The 18,537-nt window shown below is 34.2% G+C and overlaps 1 long non-coding RNA gene across 1 annotated transcript; it reads right to left on the bottom strand.

The window, feature by feature from the left end:
• Nucleotides 1–6,062: 6,062 nt before the first annotated feature.
• Nucleotides 6,063–13,337, bottom strand: LOC138372248 (uncharacterized). The gene is made up of 3 exons (XR_011230772.1): nucleotides 13,224–13,337; nucleotides 12,421–12,527; nucleotides 6,063–6,554 (listed from the first exon to the last, which is right to left on the bottom strand). It is a non-coding gene; the product is annotated as an uncharacterized lncRNA (long non-coding RNA).
• Nucleotides 13,338–18,537: the final 5,200 nt, after the last annotated feature.

Here is an 18,537-nt window from a genome sequence, read left to right as displayed (position 1 = left end):
AGCCTACTATGCACGGCCTGATTTGCCTAATAAGCCAAGTTTTCATGAATTAATTGTTTTTCGACGACCTAACCTAACCTAACCTAACTTTTTCGGCTACCTAACCTAACCTAACCTATAAAGATAGGTTAGGTTAGGTTAGGTAGGGTTGGTTAGGTTCGGTCATATATCTACGTTAATTTTAACTCCAATAAAAAAAATCGACCTCATACATAATGAAATGGGAAGCTTTATCATTTCATAAGAAAAAAATTAGAGAAAATATATTAATTCAGGAAAACTTGGCTTATTAGGCAAATCGGGCCTTGCATAGTAGGCCGAGAAGTGCGTTCTGGCTACTAGGTACGACATATATATATATATATATATATATATATATATATATATATATATATATATATATATATATGTCGTACCTAGTAGCCAGAACTCACTTCTCAGCCTACTATTCAAGGCCCGATTTGCCTAATAAGCCAAGTTTTCCTGAATTAATATATTTACTATAATTTTTTTCTCATGAAATGATAAAGCAACCCTTTTCTCTATGTATGAGGTCAATTTTTTTTTATTGGAGTTAAAATTAATGTAGATATATGACCGAACCTAACCAACCCTACCTAACCTAACCTAACCTATATTTATAGGTAAGGTTAGGTTAGGTAGCCAAAAAAAGCTAGGTTAGGTTAGGTTAGGTAGGTTAGGTAGACGAAAAAACATTAATTCATGAAAACTTGGCTTATTAGGCAAATCGGGCCTTGAATAGTAGGCTGAGAAGTGCGTTCTGGCTATTAGGTACGACATATATATATATATATATATATATATATATATATATATATATATATATATATATATATATATATATATATATGTGTCGTACCTAGTAGCCAGAACTCACTTCTCAGCCTACTATGCAAGGCCCGATTTGCCTAATAAGCCAAGTTTTCCTGAATTAATATATTTTCTCTAATTTTTTTCTTATGAAATGATAAAGCTACCCATTTCATTATGTATGAGGTCAATTGTTTTTTATTGGAGATAAAATTAAAGTAGATATATGACCGAACCTAACCAACCCTACCTAACCTAACCTAACCTATCTTTATAGGTTAGGTTAGGTTAGGTAGCCGAAAAAGTTAGGTTAGGTTTGGTTAGGTCGTCGAAAAACAATTAATTCATGAAAACTTGGCTTATTAGGCAAATCAGGCCGTGCATAGTAGGCTGAGAAGTGAGTTCTGGCTACTAGGTACGACATATATATATATATATATATATATATATATATATATATATATATATATATATATATATATATATATATATATATATATATATACATATAAATATATATATATATATATATATATATATATATATATATATATATATATATATATATATATATATATATATATATATATATATATATATATATATATATATACCCAGGAAACACAAACCGAAACTGTCTCTATTTTCCGCTTGTTACAACTTGTAATAAAGTTGTTACATCTTGGCTTAACGTGTTTATGACGTATTAGAACGTTGTTACAACTTGCTATATTGGTTGTTATAACTGGTTAGGAGGTGTTAAAACTTGTTCGAACGTTGTACCAACGTCGTAGTTTCGGTGTGTGTTTGGCGGGTATATATATGTATACATATATATATATATATATATATATATATATATATATATATATATATATATATATATATATATATATATATATATATATTAGTATATTTTGGTAGCAGTCTTTCCTGTAGACATATATTATTAAATATGACCGAAAAAGTAAGATTAATAATTCTAACACGAATTTTCTCATCTTTCGTACATTACGCTTCACTGTTGGAGGTAAATCAAAAATCACTTCTCCAAAATTCATTTTTATTTCTAGTCTGACGCGACACGGGCGCGTTTCGTAAAACTTATTACATTTTCAAAGACTTCACAAATACACAACTGATTAGAACTTGCGTTTCCCTGATTTTATATCTACATTTGAGTGAGGTGGGAAGGGTGATGTGGCATTACATTTGAGTGAGGTGGGAAGGGTGATGTGGCATTAACACAAGACAGAACACTAGGGGATATTAATAGGGTATTAAAAGTATCAACACAAGACAGAACAGAAACAATGGGTATTGAATAGAAGTGTTTGTAGAAAGCCTATTGGTCCATATTTCTTGATGCTTCTATATTGGAGCGGAGTCTTGAGGTGGGTAGAATATAGTTGTGCAATATTAATCAAAGTATTAATCTTACTTTTTCGGTCATATTTAATAATATATATATATATATATATATATATATATATATATATGTATATATATATATATATATATATATATATATATATATATATATATATATATATATGTATACATATATATATATATATATATATATATATATATATATATATATATATATATATATATATATATATGTATGTATATATATATATATATATATATATATATATATATATATATATATATATATATTTATTTATTTATTTTTTTATTTATGCATATACAAGAATGTACATAAGGAATGTGAGGATACAAATATGGTAATTACAGTCTTGTAAAGCCACTAGCACGCGCAGCGTTTCGGGCAGGTCCTTAATCTAAGAAAATTTTAAGGAGGTAAATACTTGCAAAGTTTATAGACAAAAAAAATGAAAACAGATTACATGGAATGAAAAAAAAGAAGATGAGAGAAAATTATAGGTACAGTATATTAAAGCACATAGGTAGCCATGATTGATTGCAATGACAGCTTAAAATGGTAGTTGACAACAAATTGGTAGGCACAATACAGCAGAAACAATATATGATTGATTGCAATGACAGCTTGAATGGTAGTTGACAAAAATTGGTAGTCACAATACAGCATATGGCTAGCACATAAAAGAAGACAGCAATGAACACAATGATAAGGTTGTTTGATATTACATAAAAATTAGGAGATTGGGTAACACTAGGTACAGAGCAAATTTAAAGCTCAGTGTAGGAAACTAAATAGATGAAGTTAGGTACTTTTTGGTTTTGCTTTTAAATAAGGCAAAAGTTTTACAGTTTTTCAATTCACTAGGGAGTGAGTTCCATAGACTAGGTCCCTTAATTTGCATAGAGTGTTTACACAGATTAAGTTTGACCCTGGGGATATCAAAGAGATATTTATTTCTGGTGTGGTGATAATGGGTCCTATTACATCTGTCCAGGGAGAGTTTCAGAGCATGGTTTGCATTTAAGAACAGGGTTTTGTAAATGTAGTTGACACAAGAGAATGTGTGGAGGGAGTTAATATTTAGCAAGTTTAGGGATTTAAACAAGGGAGCTGAGTGTTGTCTGAAAGCAGAGTTAGTTATTATTCTGATAGCAGATTTTTGCTGTGTGATGATGGGCTTAAGGTGGTTTGCAGTGATAGACCCCCATGCACAGATACCATAATTAAGATAGGGGTAGATTAGTGCATAATATAGTGAGAGGAGAGCAGAGTTAGGAACATAATATCTGATTTTGGAGAGTATACCAACTGTCTTAGAGACTTTCTTAGTTATGTGTTGAATGTGGGTGCTGAAGTTGAGTCTCTTGTCTAGGAATAGGCCAAGAAACTTGCCATCATTTTTATTACTGATGTTAATGTTGTCTATCTGTAGCTGAATTGCATTTGATGATTTGCTTCCAAATAAGATGTAGTAAGTCTTTTCGATGTTTAATGTTAGTTTGTTCGTTGACATCCATAAGTGGACTTTTTTTAATTCATTATTCACAACATTATTTAGTGTATGTGGGTTGAGGTTTGAGTAGATTAGGGTAGTATCGTCAGCAAACAATATAGGTTTGAGAATATTAGAGACATTAGGCAGATCGTTTATATATATAAGAAATAGAAGAGGTCCTAAGATGCTGCCCTGTGGCACTCCAACGGTAATTGGTAGAGTGGAAGAAGTTGTATCATTGATGGTTACATATTGGTGTCTGTCACTAAGATAGGATCGGATGTAGTCAAGGGCAAGGCCTCGGATTCCATAATGCTGGAGTTTAAGTAAGAGGTAGTTGTGATTAATAGTATCAAAGGCTTTTCTTAGGTCAATGAAGAGTCCAATCGGAAACTCATTTTTGTCAAGGGCTGACCCAGCAAACATTTTCATGTTTTTAAAACATCCTAAAAACGACATTTCATTGTTTTCAGCACGTTTATAATTACGTTTAGAAAAGGTTTTTTGAGAACTTTTATATACAACCTTAGAACGTAAATAATTAACATTTCTAAAAACTTTTTTATAATCTTTTAATTACCTACATTAAAACGTTTAGGGTAAATTAGGGTATAATAATTTTTTAATTCATATCTGAAATAGAAAGGGAGAGAAAGAAAGAAGACATATCTGAGAAAGAAATGGACATCCTATATATGTATGTGCAAATTACAAATAAATAGGGTACAAAAAGAGAATTAAAATATTATATTTATTTAATTAAGAATGAGTAATACAACAAAATATATGTAATAGCTCGAAATATATAGACTATATCTATAACAGAATATAAAAGTAAAAATTTAAAAATCTATATATGCAATATGTGAACACAATAGATTTTGTGATCAAGCAGCCTGTCATGATTCATGTCATGCTGAGATCAGTCTGACGTTACAAGCAGTTATTGTTACTTAAAACTAAAACAAGTAAAATTTTCCGAGTATACATATAACGCTATAGTTTTTCTATGACTAATAATAAAAATCTATTAATCAAAAGTTTAGGACTAATTAACTAAAAATAAAAATCTACAAGTGAATGTAAACAGTCAAGTATTATATTCATGTAGAAAGAGAAAGAAAAAGAGAGAGAGAAGGAAAGAAAGAGAAAGAAAGAAAGGGAGAAAGAGAGAGAAAGAAAAGAAAAAACAGTCATGTATAATATTCATATTAGCACCATGCAATATAACTTAGATTAAGTAAAAATCTCAGACATTTTTAAATCAAATGAAATATGAGAGCCAGAGAGAGAGAGAGCGAGAGCCAGAGAGAGAGCGTGAGCCAGAACCAGAGAGAGAGTCAGAGCCAGAGAGAGAGAGAGAGAGCCAGAGCCAGAGAGAGCCAGAGCCAGAGAGAGAGAGAGAGAGCCAGAGAGAAAGAGAGAGCCAGAGAGAGAGAGCCAGAGAGAGAGAGAGAGAGAGAGCCAGAGAGAGAGAGAGCCAGAGCCAGAGAGAGAGAGAGCCAGAGCCAGAGAGAGAGAGCGTGAGCCAGAGCCAGAGAGAGAGTGAGTCAGAGCTAGAGAGAGAGTCAGAGCCAGAGAGAGAGCCAGAGCCAGAGAGCGAGAGAGAGCCAGAGAGAGAGAGAGCCAGAGAGAGAGAGAGCCAGAGAGCGAGAGCCAGAGAGCAAGAGCCAGAGAGAGCGAGAGCCAGAGAGAGCGAGAGAGCCAGAGAAAGAGAGAAAGAGAGGGAGAGAGAGAGAGAGAGAGAGAGAGAGAGAGAGAGAGAGAGAGAGAGAGAGAGGGCCAGAGCCAGAGAGAGAGAGCCAGAGCCAGAGAGAGAGAGAGAGAGCCAGAGAGAAAGAGAGAGAAAGAGAGAGCCAGAGAGAGAGAGAGCCAGAGAGAGAGAGCGCCAAAGAGAGAGAGAGAGCCAGAGCCAGAGAGAGAGAGAGAGCCAGAGAGAGAGAGAGCCAGAGAGAGAGAGAGAGAGAGAGAGAGAGAGAGAGAGAGCCAGAGAGAGAGAGAGAGAGCAAGAGAGCCAGAGAGAGAGCAAGAGAGCGAGCAAGAGAGCCAGAGCCAGAGAGCCAGAGAGAGAGCAAGAGAGCCAGAGAGAGAGCAAGAGAGCCAGAGAGAGAGAGAGCCAGAGAGAGAGAGAGCAAGAGAGCCAGAGAGAGAGAGAGAGCAACAGAGCCAGAGAGAGAGCGAGAAAGAGAAAGAAAAAGAAAGAGAAAGAAAGAAAGAGAGAGAGAGAGAGAGAGAGAGAGAGAGAGAGAGAGAGAGAGAGAGAGAGAGAGAGAGAGAGAGAGAGAGAGAGAGAGAGAGAGAGAGAGAGAGAGAGAGAAAGAGAGAGAGAGAAAGAGAGAGACAGACAGACAGAGACAGAAAGACACACACACACAACAAAAGAGGAGACAGAACAAAATTAAGGCAAGGAGAGAGAAGACAGAACAGAAACAACAGAGAGAGGAGAGAAATGAGAAATCATTGAAGAGAAGGGGAAGAGAAACACAAGATAAGAAAAAGATACAAGAAAAATATACAAGATAAAAATGACATAAATGAATACCACAAATATAAAAAGTAAAGGAAGAGAGAAGCTAGAAGAGACAGGAAACGAGAGGTGTTAGAAGAGAGGAGGAAAGGAGAGATTAAAAGACAAGAAAAACAGGAGAGAAACGTAAAAGAAATAAAAAAAAGGGACATTTGTGAGGAGAGAAAATAAAGAGACCAGAGAAGACCATATATCAAGAGTGTGAGGATAAAGACTTATATATTTTCTTAGTAGACATCCTCTGGCTCTTGTTGCCCCTCTTGTATACGAATTGTACTTGCAAGTTTTCCCTGAAAAGATATTAACAAAATTAATATTTAATTATTTATTTATATAAATTGTACACACACAAACTTTATATATTATATATATATATATTATATATATATATATATATATATATATATATATATATATATATATATATATATATATATATATATATATATATGTTTTATTAAATATGACCGAAAAAGTAAGATTAATAATTCTAACACGAATTTTCTCAATCTTTCGTACATTATGCTTCACTGTTGGAGGTAAATAAAAAATCACTTCTCCAAAATTCATTTTTATTTCTAGTCTGACGCGACACGGGCGCGTTTCGTAAAACTTATTACATTTTCAAAGACTTCACAAATACACAACTGATTAGAACTTGCGTTTCCCTGATTTTATATCTACATTTGAGTGAGGTGGGAAGGGTGATGTGGCATTACATTTGAGTAAGGTGGGAAGGATGATGTGGCATTAGAGGATATTAATAGGGTATTAAAAGTATCAACACAAGACAGAACACGAAACAATGGATATTGAATAGAAGTGTTTGTAGAAAGCCTATTGGTCCATATTTCTTGATGCTTCTATATTGGAGCGGAGTCTTGAGGTGGGTAGAATATAGTTGTGCAATAATTGGCTGTTGATTGCTGGTGTTGACTTCTTGATGTGTAGTGCCTCGCAAACGTCTAGCCGCCTGCTATCGCTGTATCTATCGATGATTTCTGTGTTGTTTACTAGGATTTCTCTGGCGATGGTTTGGTTATGGGAAGAGATTATATGTTCCTTAATGGAGCCCTGTTGTTTATGCATCGTTAAACGCCTAGAAAGAGATGTTGTTGTCTTGCCTATATACTGGGTCATATAGGCCAGCCTACTCATGAGAAACTCTCCAGACACGAAACAGAACGCTTTAAAAGAGACTAACGTCGTCTATGCCTTCAAATGCCCACTTGGGGACTGTAAGCTCCAAAAAACCCAGTATATAGGCAAGACAACAACATCTCTTTCTAGGCGTTTAACGATGCATAAACAACAGGGCTCCATTAAGGAACATATAATCTCTTCCCATAACCAAACCATCGCCAGAGAAATCCTAGTAAACAACACAGAAATCATCGATAGATACAGCGATAGCAGGCGGCTAGACGTTTGCGAGGCACTACACATCAAGAAGTCAACACCAGCAATCAACAGCCAATTATTGCACAACTATATTCTACCCACCTCAAGACTCCGCTCCAATATAGAAGCATCAAGAAATATGGACCAATAGGCTTTCTACAAACACTTCTATTCAATATCCATTGTTTCGTGTTCTGTCTTGTGTTGATACTTTTAATACCCTATTAATATCCTCTAATGCCACATCATCCTTCCCACCTTACTCAAATGTAATGCCACATCACCCTTCCCACCTCACTCAAATGTAGATATAAAATCAGGGAAACGCAAGTTCTAATCAGTTGTGTATTTGTGAAGTCTTTGAAAATGTAATAAGTTTTACGAAACGCGCCCGTGTCGCGTCAGACTAGAAATAAAAATGAATTTTGGAGAAGTGATTTTTGATTTACCTCCAACAGTGAAGCATAATGTACGAAAGATTGAGAAAATTCGTGTTAGAATTATTAATCTTACTTTTTCGGTCATATTTAATAAAATATGTCTACAGGAAAGACTGCTACCAAAATATACTAATATATATATGTATATATATATATATATATATATATATATATATATATATATATATATATATATATGTATATATATATATATATATATATATATATATATATATATATATATATATATATATATATATATATATATATATGTCGTACCTAGTAGCCAGAATGCACTTCTCGGCCTACTATGCAAGGCCCGATTTGCCTAATAAGCCAAGTTTTCCTGAATTAATACATTTTCTAGAATTTTTTTCTTATGAAATGATAAAGCTACCTATTTCATTATGTATGAGGTCAATTTTTTTTTATTGGAGTTAAAAATAACGTAGATATATGACCGAACCTAACCAACCCTACCTAACCTAACCTAACCTATCTTAATAGGTTAGGTTAGGTTAGGTAGCCGAAAAAGTTAGGTTAGGTTAGGTTAGGTAGGTTTGGTAGTCGAAAAACAATTAATTCATGAAAACTTGGCTTATTAGGCAAATTGGGCCTTGCATAGTAGGCTGAGAAGTGCGTTCTGGCTACTAGGTACGACATATATATATATATATATATATATATATATATATATATATATATATATATATATATATATATATATATATATATATATATATATATATATATATATAATTTCGTAAACCTCACCCTGTAAACATTCATGTTTCTACATGTTAAACAAGCTACGAGGATGAGGGAAGGGGATGTTCCCTCCATGCTGGATATTATATTTACCAGGAAAGAGAAAGATATATTTATCATTCAGTACCTCCCTCCTTTGGTACCTCCCTTTTCCTCCTTTCAGTACCTCCCTCCTTTTACCCAAGTGACATTGTCACTTGGGTAAAAGTGACCATGTCTTTTTGGGAATAAAGTATGCAATGCATTATAATCTGGAAGAAAATGAGCTTGAAGCAGTTGAAAAACCTGACTTGTGGAGAGGTCATTATGGGGAACTCAGATATTTCCTTAAGGAATTTGACAAACACTTGCTGTTAGGACATGAAGTAAATGAGATGTATGTCAAGTTTTGTGAAATATATGATAATGGCACAACAAAATTTATACTAAAGCAGAGATGCAGAACTAGGAAAAAGGGAAAAATTGCCCAAACATACAAGGAATACAAAGATGCGAGAAACAACAATAGCAGTAAGGAGAGGGGCAGAAAGACTATGAATTTCGGTCATATTCAACAACACAAATATACATACACACACATACATTATTGGAAAAAATTGGAATTGGAATATTGGAAAAAATAATTAAAACTAAATGGGTAGAATACCTGGAGAGAAATGATATAATTTCAGACAGACAGTATGGTTTTCGATTTGGAAGATCCTGTGTATCGAATTTACTCAGTTTCTATGATCGAGCAACAGATATATTACAGGAAAGAGATGGTTGGGTTGACTGCATCTATCTGGACCTAAAAAAGGCATTCGACAGAGTTCCACATAGAGAGGTTGTTCTGGAAACTGGAAAATATTGGAGGGGTGACAGGTAAGCTTCTAACATGGATGAAAAATTTTCTGACTGATAGAAAAATGAGGGCAGTAATCAGAGGCAATGTATCGGACTGGAGAAATGTCACAAGTGGAGTACCACAGGGTTCAGTTCTTGCACCAGTGATGTTTATTGTCTACATAAATGATCTACCAGTTGGTATACAGAATTACATGAACATGTTTGCTGATGATGCTAAGATAATAGGAAGGATAAGAAATTTAGATGATTGTCATGCCCTTCAAGAAAACCTGGATAAAATAAGTATATGGAGCACCACTTGGCAAATGGAATTTAATGTTAATAAATGCCATGTTATGGAATGTGGAACAGGAGAACATAGACCCCACACAACCTATACATTATGTGAGAAATCTTTAAAGAATTCTGATAAAGAAAGAGATCTAGGGGTGGTTCTAGATAGAAAACTATCACCTGAGAACCACATAAAGAATATTGTGCGAGGAGCCTATGCTACGCTTTCTAACTTTAGAATTGCGTTTAAATACATGGATGGTGATATACTAAAGAAATTGTTCATGACTTTTGTTACGCCAAAGCTAGAATATGCAGCTGTTGTGTGGTGCCCAACAACAGAAGTTGGCCCATATCTTAAGAAGCACATCAACAAACTGGAAAAGGTGCAAAGACATGCTACTAAGTGGCTCCCAGAACTGAAGGGCAAGAGCTACGAGGAGAGGTTAGAGGCATTAAATATGCCAAAACTAAAAGACAGAAGAAAGAGGTGATATGATCACTACATACAAAATAGTATCAGGAATTGATAAAATCGACAGGGAAGATTTCCTGAGACCTGGAACTTCAAGAACAGGAGGTCATAGATTGAAACTAGCTTAACACAGATGCTAAAGAAATATAAGAAAATTCACTTTCGCAAATAGCGTGGTAGACGGTTGGAACAAGTTAGGTGAGAAGGTGGTGGTGGCCAAGACTGTCAGTAGTTTCAAAGCGTTATATGACAAAGAGTGCTGGGAAGACGGTCTCATCCTGTAACTACACTTAGGTATTTACACACACACTATATATATATATATATATATATATATATATATATATATATATATATATATATATATATATATATATATATATATATATATAATATATATATATATATATAATATATATATATATATATATATATATATATATATATATATGTCGTACCTAGTAGCCAGAACTCACTTCTCAGCCTACTATTCAAGGCCCGATTTGCCTAATAAGCCAAGTTTTCCTGAATTAATATATTTACTATAATTTTTTTCTTATGAAATGATAAAGCAACCCTTTTCTCTATGTATGAGGTAAATTTTTTTTTATTGGAGTTAAAATTAACGTAGATATATGACCGAACCTAACCAACCCTACCTAACCTAACCTAACCTATATTTATAGGTAAGGTTAGGTTAGGTAGCCAAAAAAAGTTAGGTTAGGTTAGGTTAGGTAGGTTAGGTAGACGAAAAAACATTAATTCATGAAAACTTGGCTTATCAGGCAAATCGGGCCATGCATAGTAGGCTGAGAAGTGAGTTCTGGCTACTAGGTACGACATATATATATATAATATATATATATATATATATAATATATATATATATATATATTATATACACATATATAAATATATATATATATATATATATATATATATATATATATATATATATATATATATATATATATATATATATATATATATGTCGTATCTAGTAGCCAGAATGCACTTTTCAGCCTACTATGCAAGGCCCGATTTGCCTAATAAGCCAAGTTTTCATTAATTAATATATTTTCTTTTTTTTTCTTATGAAATGATAAAGCTATCCATTTCATTATGTATGAGGTCAATTCTTTTTTTATTGGAGTTAAAATTAATATAGATATATGACCGAACCTAACCAACCCTACCTAACCTATCTTTATAGGTTAGGTTAGGTAGCTGAAAATGTTAGGTTAGGTAGTCGAAAAAACATTAATTCATGAAAACTTGGCTTATTAGGCAAATCGGGCCTTGCATAGTAGGCTGAGATGTGCGTTCTGGCTACTAGGTACGACACACACACACATATATATATATATATATATATATATATATATATATATATATATATATATATATATATATATATATATATATATATATATATATATATATATGTCGTACCTAGTAGCCAGAACACACTTTTCAGCCTACTATGCAAGGCCCAATTTGCCTAATAAGCCAAGTTTTCATGAATTAATTGTTTTTCGACTACCTAACCTACCTAACCTAACCTAACCTAACTTTTTTGGCTACCTAACCTAACCTAACCTATAAAGATAGGTTAGGTTAGGTTAGGTTAGGTAGGGTTGGTTAGGTTCGGTCATATATCTACGTTAATTCTAACTCCAATAAAAAAAAATTGACCTCATACATAATGAAATGGGTAGCTTTATCATTTCATAAGAAAAAAATTATTGAAAATATATTAATTCAGGAAAACTTGGCTTATTAGGCAAATTTGGCCTTGCATAGTAGGCTGAGAAGTGCGTTCTGGCTACTAGGTACGACATATATATATATATATATATATATATATATATATATATATATATATATATATATATATATATATATATCGGACAATTAGTAAAAAAAAAAAAAAAATTTAAATTATTTTACCTTGTACCTAGATCCACCAGGCCTGTTTGGTGCATGTTTCAGTACTTCAGAAATCTGGAAGGTCACATCCTCCTCCTCAACTTGTGGATGTGCATTGATAGATGATTCTGTAAAATTAAGTTATTTATATAATAATAAATTCAGTATAACAATAATATTCTGTAAAATTAAAAGTAATTTATACATCAATCAGATAAAACTCTCCAGAGATGGTGATACACAACATATAAAGGACAAGCTTCAGAACAAAATATGCATTTAGGAATAAGGTTTTGTACATGTAGGTAGCACATGAGAAAATAAGTGGAAGGTGATCAAGTTTATATTAACATGTTAATGGCTTTGTTAAGGCTTTGCAAGAATGAAAAAATATTAATAATATAATATCACCTACCAATTAATTGTACATCATTTATAAGTCAATTATTTGCATTATTATTATTCAATACTAATGATATAAAAATGCATTTTGTAATCTACTATTTATGCAAGTATTAAGCACAGGATCATGAAATAAACTGCACAATACTGTAATGGATAAACCAATTAAGTTTACATTTTCCTATAGCTAAGTCAGTCAGTTCTATTAGCAGCAGAGAACAATTATGCCCAACCTCTATTAAATGAAACAATCTTAAGAGCAAGTGATAGAAATATAATCATTTATGCTTGGGAAAATATTATGGAATGGTTCCAAATATGAAAAATATTAAGTTTTTTGGTTAAAATTTTTTAATTTAAAATTTAAATTTTTAAGTGAATTTTAAACTTTAAAAAAATTATTTAATTTTTTGGTTACTTACTTAAAATAACATTATATAGTTCTTGTTTTTGTAGAAATGCCAATTTCTTCTTTTGCCCTTCCAGACTGTATAGTGACCACAGGCCGTTTGTTCATATCTTCATTATTCTTCGAACCATGGTTGCACAATCAGACCCACGTACACTGGTTAAAAGCATCACCTAAAAGCAACAACAAAAATGTAGTACACTGACGAATTTTGAATATATATATATATATATATATATATATATATATATATATATATATATATATATATATATATATATATATATATATATATATATATAAATATATATACATATATATATATATATATATATATATATATATATATATATATATATATATATATATATATATATATATATATATGTATGCCATATACATATATATGCTATGTTGTATGCTACAACTTGGCTGATAATAAAGCCATTCACAACTGCAGGCCTAATAAAAAAAGGAGGTGGCATAGCAATATCTTACAAAGATACCTTCATCTGCAATAGTGTCATTAGTAATAGAGACGACTATTGTGAATATACCTTTGCCAAGTTCTCCAGTAAATCCCTTAAATCCTCCTTGAACAAGAGGGTTTTTACTTGATCGAACCATATTCTTAACCTGCTGCAGGTAATTTTCAAATGGAAATGCTGAACATCTGTCCAAACTACCAAACTCTTTGGCATCAGAGGATATGTGTGTTAGGCAGTGTACATTGTACACTAAAAAATCCTTACCATACAGCTCACGAGCCTTTAACACAAAGTACAGCAAAAGATCATGTGCATATTAACTGTAATTTAACTGAATCAATTTAGGTGATACAAGAATAGAAATGGCTACACTCAGAGTCAGGAAATGGTCATACAATTCTTTGGGTAAGATTCCCTTCAGTACAATCTTACCGGTGTAGAGAAGGAGTTGCCTGTATTCAGTCGCTTTCCATCTATCAACCTCTGAAAGACTTCGAGGTTTACCTGTTCTTTTAGGCGTCGCTTTTTGGCCCGTGACATACGCTGCCATCTTGTGTGGTATTCTCTTCTTCTTTCTATGATGTGTGCATACATTCTGAAGGAGAAAGGCCAAGTGCTACATTACCAATTACTATTACAAGATTATTAGTAAAGTATTGTACTGCAAAAAGCAAATAAAATGGGGTAAACTAAACTTTGAAAACAAATAATAATTAAAACAGGTAAATTAGTAAAATAACAAAGGCTTAAGCAGACATGACTCTGCTTAAGCCATGTAAAGCAGACAGATAAGATGGCAATATATAAGGGGAAAAAATTAAAAAGCTAGGATATAAAACTAATTGAGATCAAAAGCATAAATTACTAAAGTAGGGGAAAAAATAACAAATGACTTCATAAAAAAATTATCCAATTGCCAACAGCAGCTTGGTAGTACGAGTCTAAGTCTAAGAAACAAAAAAAAATTTAAATGCTGTTATCTGCAATGAAACAATACATACTATTGCACGTACCGAAACATTGATGAATGTAAAAAATAGAGAACTATTTGCTGAATGTCCCATAAATGGATTTAAACTATTTTACACAAAGAGGGGGGAGAAGCCATGTATGTTAGGGAATATTTGAAATGTAGTCTCGAAAAGTACACAACTGTGATAGGAAAATTAGGTCACATGGAGGAGTGGGTCTGTATACTATGGAAGACCTTGTATGCTCGGAGCTCCTTAACATTACAAATGAGGTGGTAGAGGTATTGGGATTAAAAATAGAGAAAATAAATTTAGTGATTATTCTAATATACAAACCGCCAGATGCAACGGCCGAGGAATTCACAGAACAGATAAACAAAATGGAGAACTCGATACCTCATATTATCTTCCTAGGTGACTTCAACTTGCCTAGTCTAAGATGGAGAATAGCAAACAATAATATTATACCAGGAAATTTATCGAGACCTAACCACTCTGCTTCCTGGCAATACGTTAGTAATGAATAAATATGATATATTTACTCATTATAATGTTGGTGCTGAATGTACAACACGAAAAAACATAATTTTAATCTGAAAAAGTATCTTTTTATAAAGAAATTAGACGAAAATAAAGAGCTGGTGACGCCAAATCAAGTCGACGATCCAAGCGTCGGTTAGGTTAAGTTAGGTCAACCTAGCCTAACATATTATATTTATTCATTACTAACGTATTGCCAGGAAGCTTTGTGAAGCTTATGTAGCTTGTGGTAGCTTGTGGTAATTAGACGGACCCTCATTTTAACAGAAACTTGGCTAAGTAAAGACTATACCCAACTCTACAACTTAGCTGGTTATAAAGGCATTCATAATTGCAGGCCTAGTAAAAAAGGAGGTGTTATACCAAAACAGATGCAGAACTAGGAAACAGGATTTCTTCAACAGAAATTTTGAAATTGTTCACAATTTTTGTTACACCAAAGTTGGAGTATGCAGCAGTTGTATGGTGCCCATATCTTAGAAAGCATATCAACAAACTGGAAACGGTGCAGAGACATGCCACTAAGTGGCATTAACTAAATGCCATTAAATATGCCAAATATACTACATAAATATACATACTACACATGCACAATAATTGTCCTGGGTCCAATGTCCTGGGACCTCTGATATCCATTATATATATATATATATATATATATATATATATATATATATATATATATATATATATATATATATATATATATAATATATAATATATATATATATATATATATATATATATATATATATATATATATATATATATATATATATATATAGGGCCATCAACACACCTCCAGCTAGGGCCACCAACACACCTCCAGGGCCATCAACACGCCTCCAGGGCCATCAACACAACACCACCATCAACACACCTCCAGCCAGGGCCACCAACACACCTCCAGGGCCACCAACACACCTCCAGGGCCACCAACACACCTCCAGGGCCACCAACACACCTCCAGGGCCATCAACACACCTCCAGGGCCACCAACACACCTCCAGAGCCATCAACACGCCTCCAGGGCCACCAACACACCTCCAGGGCCATCAACACACCTCCAGGGCCACCAACACACCTCCAGGGCCATCAACACGCCTCCAGGGCCATCAATACAACACCACCATCAACACACCTCCAGCCAGGGCCACCAACACACCTCCAGGGCCACGAACACACCTCCAGGGCCATCAACACACCTCCAGGGCCACCAACACACCTCCAGGGCCACCAACACACCTCCAGGGCCATCAACACACCTCCAGGGCCACCAACACACCTCCAGGGCCATCAACACACCTCCAGGGCCACCAACACACCTCCAGGGCCATCAACACACCTCCAGGGCCATCAACACCCCTCCAGCCAGGGCCACCAACACACCTCCAGGGCCACCAACACACCTCCAGGGCCACCAACACACCTCCAGGGCCACCAACACACCTCCAGGGCCACCAACACACCTCCAGGGCCACCAACACACCTCCAGAGCCATCAACACGCCTCCAGGGGCATCAACACAACACCACCATCAACACACCTCCAGCCAGGGCCACCAACACACCTCCAGCCAGGGCCACCAACACACCTCCAGGGCCACCAACACACCTCCAGGGCCACCAACACACCTCCAGGGCCACCAACACACCTCCAGGGCCACCAACACACCTCCAGGGCCACCAACACACCTCCAGAGCCATCAACACGCCTCCAGGGGCATCAACACAACACCACCATCAACACACCTCCAGCCAGGGCCATCAACACAACACCACCATCAACACACCATCCAGCCTACCACCACAAGCTTATATATATACTACACATGTCTAAGAGCAAATAAAAGAAAACAGTTACCTTAACTATTGAAGATGCAGCAGGATTTTGTGGATAAGCCAGCAGCAGTCCCTCTCGACACGGTTTTAAAATGGCGGCGACTACCACAACATGCAACGAGCCTAAAGAATGTCCAGCGCTAGTATTATCTAAACGCTATTATATATTATCAAGCAATACGGAAATCTAAAATAAAAAAATGATACAAATAATTGTATTAAATATTTATTTGCAATCACAATACCTCGGGAATATATTTTTGCGTTAGCAAAACATATTAAGTTCGTATTTAGTTTAACTCATTTAAATTCTTTACAAATAATGACCTGATTTTACCTGATGGCCACTAACATTAATGTTTTATGTTGATACATTTCATACCCTTATTATTTCAATTTCTTTCTTTATTATGCACCCCATACCCATCCCGTGGGCGGTGGTGTAAAGGATTACAGAGGCACATATAATGGGTTCAGGAACTGAACTCTCTAGTTTGTTTAGCTAAGCAAATAACAATTTTTGACCCTAGTTACAAAATTATTAATGTTATATATACATGTACACACTCTCATACATACATGTACATATATATATATATATATATATATATACATATACATATATACATACACATACATATTTATAATCACCCACACAAATACACACATCAATAATCTCTGTGTCACTTATTTTATACATGTTCTTGTAGAACATTCTATTGCGAACACATTGGGCTCAAGTTCAAGTTCAAGTATGTTTATTGAGATAAGCAATAAATACATCTCAAAGGGATAGAGTAGCTTAGGCTATTTCTACCCCCTCTACTTCAAGTCCCTCAAGGGGCGCACAAATTCAGTGAGTACAAATAGACATATAACAGTACAAGAATCCCATTTAACATTGCAAACACATTAATTGGGCGCTGCCCAATAAACTCGCCCCTCGGGGCAAAATTATTTTTTTTTTTTTTTTTTTAATCTTGGTGGAACATAAAATGGCCGCCTGTGTTTATGCTGTCGTCAGATGGCGCTGTGACGTCACAGATGAGGGAAGCACGTACTGCGCATTAATGCCTCGATCCCTCGTTATTTATTTATTTTATTTATTTATATATATACAAGAACGTACATTGGGGGTTAAGAGACAACATAGAGCTTAAGTTAGAATTATAATCTTGTAAAACCACTAGCTTGCATATAGCGTTTCGGGCAAGTCCATAAACTAATCTTTGAGCAAATTTTTAAACAAAGTTTTAGAGAAATAATTAAATGTAAAATTGATAAAAAGTGTTTAACAGGTACATTACAGCTTTACTTTACAAGTACAGATGATTTTAAGTAGGATAATTACAGTAAAATTGTCAAAAAATTGTTTACAGGTACGATGCAAGAATTTTCGACACAAAAGCAGATCAGAACAATACACAATAATGAACAAGGAATCCTAAGTACAATTAGGAAAACATCTCAGGGTTATACATTGGATT

The sequence above is a fragment of the Procambarus clarkii genome, chromosome 38, assembly GCF_040958095.1.
Source record: "Procambarus clarkii isolate CNS0578487 chromosome 38, FALCON_Pclarkii_2.0, whole genome shotgun sequence".
NCBI lineage: Eukaryota > Metazoa > Arthropoda > Malacostraca > Decapoda > Cambaridae > Procambarus > Procambarus clarkii.
The sequence above is the reverse complement of the archived record's forward strand: the minus strand, read 5'-3'. Positions and strand labels throughout refer to the sequence as shown.